The sequence below is a fragment of the Aulonocara stuartgranti genome (genome assembly GCF_965226115.1).
Source record: "Aulonocara stuartgranti genome assembly, chromosome: 7".
In the NCBI taxonomy this organism is placed as follows: Eukaryota; Metazoa; Chordata; class Actinopteri; order Cichliformes; family Cichlidae; genus Aulonocara; species Aulonocara stuartgranti.
In genome coordinates this window covers 53,915,289-53,921,068 of record NC_138945.1, presented here as the reverse complement: position 1 = coordinate 53,921,068, position 5,780 = coordinate 53,915,289, and the positions used below count along the sequence as shown (strand labels likewise).

Here is a 5,780-nt window from a genome sequence, read left to right as displayed (position 1 = left end):
GCCATCCTCCCGACCTCCTGCTACCAGAGGCACCTGCCGTTTTGCAGGGGAGGGGCAAAGAAAGGAGAAAAACGACTAACACTCCTTGGTTTCATGACGTGTGCTGGTCTAATGCCGAGAGGTTATGTAACAGTTCATGAAACTGCAAACAGGGGGGTGATCAGCTTAATGCACAGTTTGTGTTTTGCTACTGAAAATGCAATAAAATTGCAAAGCCATGTTGACTTTCATGGATTAAATACTAAAAAAGGGGGAAAAATTGTTACAAGTCCCCCTTCTTGGGAACTAAGGGAACGATCAAATGATCAGGTGAAATAAACTTAGAGAGCACATTGCCATGATGGGTTTTTTTTAACGCCACCCTTTGTGTAGTTTCAGGGTAAGACAAAAAAAAAAACAACAACAACAACAAAACAAAGCAAGTAAGCAACTAAAACAATTCAAATATGCCGCTGTGGAACTAAAATGAGCAGCAACATGCACAGCAAGCTATGTGTGTCATATATTGTTGGATACCTATAATAAGCCTGGCAGAATTATCAAATAAAGAGGTCAGCCTATGAAAAAATCATCCCTGTGAGCCAAAACATGATCATTTTTTCTTTTCTTTTCTTTTCTTTTCTTTTCTTTTCTTTTCTTTTCTTATGGTCAGCACAACAGGCCACACACCTATTCAGCAAACCAATCAACAACCAATCAGAAGAAAGCTGACCTGAAGGGAGGAAGCTGAAAGGAGTTTATTTTTAGACAGTGGATGAATTGATGGGCTACATCAAGGTCTAGTTTAAGGTTTATGAGGCTTACATTGAACTGTGAATTATGCAAAGCTACACTGTAAACCTGAACAAGTTAGCAGAGCTTCTTCAGGTTTTTTAAGCTGATGAACTTAAAAGGTGAAGCTTATCCAGACTCCAATATTTTGACTATATTTGACATCCACCTTTTGACTACAATAACCTAAAATGCAACCCAAAACAACAAAGCAAAAAAGAAGGGAAAAAAAAAACAATTTAATAACTTTCAGGTTTAGGGTCAAATCGACCTCAGGAACAGGGGCGGAGCGTGGGGGTGGCTTACTGGGCTTAAGCCCGGGTTGTTTTGTCAGAAGCCCGGGGTATTTTGGAGTGCAATTTTTTCATAGTTAGATGCCTGGCTGACAACTGTATAAAACAAAAAGTACACACAATATTCGAAGCACATAGTGCACACTGTGGGAATTTACGACTGTGCGTGAATCCCCCCCTGATATTGGTATGATCCAAGCTCAGGCACTAAGCGACTGAGCGAGGGGGCGGGGCAGCTGCTGCCCGTCAGTGCGCTGTTGGAGAGACGGAGCCAGCCATACTAAGGAGAGCTTAAGTTTGACCAGGTACCAAAGCAAATCATTCGTACCGTACAAATAATGTAAATATGACGGTGCATCACGAAAGATTGATATCAAACTGATCACTTGACCAATATTACGTTACTTGCTCTTCAAGTGAATCAACAAATGGCGAAATGAAAAGCCGAACAAATGCTATTTTTTTTAGAGATTCTTAGCTTACGTGTGTTTATTTCATATTTTCAGTTCTTACCCTCCCCGACTAAATCGGTTTCAGTTATGTACTGAAATATAAGAATGGACATTAGAGGGTTCTTTCAAAGAAAAACTCAGGTAAATGTTATTTTATATATTATGCTTTGTATGTTGTTCAGTATATTTGTATGCAAAACAAGAGGAATTTCAGTACACAGCAGGATATTCACATTTGTAACCAGATATTTACACTTTAGGGAGAAAACATAAAACATTTTTACTGCACAACATCAATTTAGAGTAAACTTTTGTTTTAGATAAATATTGAAATATCTTTTGAATTAGTTAAATGTCACAATAAAGAGAGACAGAGCTTTCTGTTTTTTATCACTTTCATCAAATTTAGGAGTACATGTACACTAAGTTTATTGTTAATTAATAAGAAAACTCCAGACGATTCCATTCTGAGCTGAAGAAGCTTCTGATAGGTTAGTAGAGTCCATGTGAGTAAACAGGTGGCACAGCTGTGGATGCATATAAGGCAAAACACAGAGCCTGTTTCTGTGACATGGGAAAATCAAGAGATGTCAACCAAAACACCAGGAAAAGAACTGTGGAGCTCCATAAGTGTGGCTCAATTTTGAATACAATTTGGTGCCATTTACAATTAAGAAATACAGACGATTTCTCTCTTTACTCTTAAAGTTAACAAATATGTTTTTTATATTTATCAATCTAAAAAAATAAACATTTAGTCTGATTTGATGTTACAATTAAAAAGTGTTTGTGTTTTTATCTGAAGAGTTTGTAAATATCTGTATATTTGATGATTGTCAGCACAAAGAGGGAGAGAGGAACAGAGAGGGAGATGGAGAATGAGGACAGAACAGAGATGAACAAGAGCAGGTGAGACACACGTTAGTCAAATGGTTGTTTACCAAAAGTATCACCGTATCATAGGTACTCATGTATCTCATACCTAGTGTTTCTTTTTAGGTTTGTTATTTTTCAAATTCTATATTTATTAAGTTATGCAGGCTTGTTTGCACAACAAGGCTAAATAATTATATAAACCTTTCTCAATCTAAATATTGTACTTTGGTAAAATTAAAAAATAAATGTAGTGCAGGTCTATGATGATTTTTAGTGCTACTATCATCTAGTTCTGATTCTGGTTCTGTCTTGGTTAAGTCCCAAGTAGTGCTGATTTTGAACTGTTGTAGTCCTGTTTTAATTCTGGATCAGTTCTTGGTCTGGTTGAATTGGGGTTTAGTCCTCGTGTCTTGATACAGCCCTGATTTTGTTCTGCCTTGCTGCTTAATTAAAAAACTAGTTTAAGGTGTTCTGCACATGTGATATATATTTTTCCCTATATGAAGTCATTCTTTTTTGAACAAAACTCAAAACAGAGCCAATTAATCTTTCAGTCATTTCTACCCCCCCCCCCCCCCAAGGGAAAAAAAATCCCACATGCATACTATCCTTTTGGGCTAAGCCCCGGGTGTTTCAAATGTCTGGCTCCGCCTCTGCTCAGGAATCAAAACTTCCCAAATATGACTGCCACGGTATTTAAATAAATAAGTAAAATGAAATTATGCAAAAATAACTGTTGATCAGAGTGGATCAAAAATAATAAGTTGAACTATTTCAAATGGAGGAAAATGTTAGATGAGCATAAGCTATTTGAGCTAGTAGGCCTGTTTAAAAAAAAGGTTACATTACTTAATTTATTTAATTACTTTGAGTATTTGGGTTTACAGTGTACTCTGTTTAGGTCAAGTGTGACAAATATGCAGAAAATAAGAAACCAGGAAGAGGGCACTTTTTTTTTACAGCACTCTAATGATAGAGTAAAAAATAACATGAATGCAGTGAAATTAAATTATGCAATTTTTTTTATTTAAAAAAAAAAAAAACAATGAATAAAATCTACCAGGTTCAAAAAATAAAAACAAACAAACAACAACTCAGACTAGTGTAGATATTCCATGTTATGATCTATGCATTTATGCCTCTGGTTTTTAGTAGAATTAAATACATTAGCACTTCTTTACCACTTTAACACAGCTATCATGAATGCATTTTAAGTCATTCTCCAATACAGGCTACATTCTGCATAGAAATCATGGTCATTTATGTTTTCTCTTGGGGGCTACTCTGCACATTGCTAAGGGATTAATGTTTAAAGGATTTACTGTTAAATGCAGAGTTGTTGAAAGCACAGACGGAACGCTGTGCATTCATCAGGCTGAGATGCTGCCTCATGACATTAGTGGTGTCACGTCCCGCTGATGTTTTATTCCTACAAAAAGGCAAAACACATAATTCAGCCACAACATAAAAATCTCTGACAGATGAAGTAAATAAAACTGATAGTCTTACATTATTATGATGATTGAGTGAAAAATCTTGGAATACATATAGATGTTGACTAAAACCACCTCCAGAAATATTGGTGCAGATCTCCTGTCCATACTCTGATGTGTTCAGTAGCACAAAGGGGATGTAGGTGGTTTTAATCTTGTAGCTAATCTGTGCATTTTCCACCTGTTGTGAAATGAACAGTGAGTATATGTGTTTTCATCTTCCATATCCCGTGGATGCATTAGCCTAACGCAGGCATCCTCTGAATGGATGCCAGAGAGATTTAAAAGCAATGATGGAAGAATGTTTTGTTAAGATTAAAATGCATTCTTGAAAGTTTTATTGAGAGATTTTTACATATATAAAACTGCATACAGCATAAACGGCTAAACTTCAGGTTTTGTTCTTTTTAGAAATTACACTTAAATTACACATTCACAGCAGCATAATGTCAGAGCATTGTGTAGTGAGGACTTAAAAGCAGGAAAGAGAAGCCAAAAGCACACTGCAGAGATTAAATCCAAAGCCCATCACAGAAACAACTTGGCTGAAGGAAAGAGGGGAACAAAACAGATGTCTGTTTTGTTCCCAAACAAAGGAACCAGGAAAGACTGGGCTATATGAGACCAGACACAGGGAACAAGCTGAAAACCAGCTCCCAGGTTGGATTTGGGGGACAGGCATCCTCTCTACCTCCTCTCGATCAGGCTTAAATCGTTCCCTCTTCATATCTAGTTATTTAGCACATGTAGTCATGGCTGGATCAGGTGGCCCTGAATCCTCACTTACACTGCAGCAGGGCACAACTTCTGGGGGCTTCCCATGATGCACTGTTTCTTCTTCACTCACCTTTTTCACACCTTTCTTCATTTAAAAAATAGTTATTATTAATCTCAGGCTCTCTTCCACAGTATGTCTTTGTTCTGTCTTCTTCCCCTCACCCCCAACTGTTTTCTCTGTCATGCAAGACGTCTGCACCTACCTGAGCCTGGTTATGACGGAGGTTTCTTCCTGTTAAAAGGGAGTTTTTCCTTCCCACTGTCTCCAAAACACTTGCTCATAGAGGTCACCTGATTGTTGGGTTGTTTTTCTGTTTTCTCTATATTATTGTAGGGTATTCATCTTAAAATATAAAGTACCTTTGGGTAATCATTGTTGTGATTTGGTGTTACATAGATAAATCTGTTGAACTGGACAGAGAGGAAGCAAAACTAAGACGGGACAACAGAAATAACGATGTTAGCATATGTAAATATTTAATTCTCAATCCTCGATGCATATTAACAGATGATCATTAAGCACAGGTGGACCAAGGCATACATAAGACAAAGGGAAGCACAAAGAAATATTAAGGAAACTAATGGCAGACATAAACCAGAAACCGAACTTAAAACTCAACACCAGGATATATAAATGAACACAGTAAGAGCATTTCACAGTTGCACAGTTGACATGAAATTGAAGGTTGAATTTGAACCTAAAGTCAAAAGTTGAAACACCAGCATGCTATTGCCCATCGTCCACTTTAGTTCCTGTACCACAGTCTTTTCCTTTTAAGATGATATAAAATACTGTACACCTGGTCTTGCCCAATAGTTTTCCAGGCTTTCTGCAGGTCTTCCAACGTTGGACACTTGGAGATTTTCAGTAAACCACTTAACTTTGACCAATAAATGACTCAAGCAGAAAAAGGCACCTAACTCATCAGTTGAAGTTTTGTTGTATTGACACAAAAAAAAAAAAAAAAAAAAAAAAAAAAACTTAGCAAAGGTCCAGTACCTTTAGGAACTGCAGAAACACATAATTTATTCCCATTTCTTTGCCAACTGAATCTATGGAAAATGCCAAAAATAACACCGTCTGACAGACTTAAAATAATATTTATGCATCAACATTC

General features: G+C 36.9%; 1 long non-coding RNA gene across 1 annotated transcript; it reads left to right on the top strand.

The window, feature by feature from the left end:
• Window positions 1–1,057: 1,057 nt before the first annotated feature.
• LOC309709726 lies at window positions 1,058–2,437 on the top strand. The gene is made up of 3 exons (XR_014277588.1): window positions 1,058–1,369; window positions 1,571–1,657; window positions 2,357–2,437. It is a non-coding gene; the product is annotated as an uncharacterized lncRNA (long non-coding RNA).
• The last annotated feature ends 3,343 nt before the right edge of the window (window positions 2,438–5,780 follow it).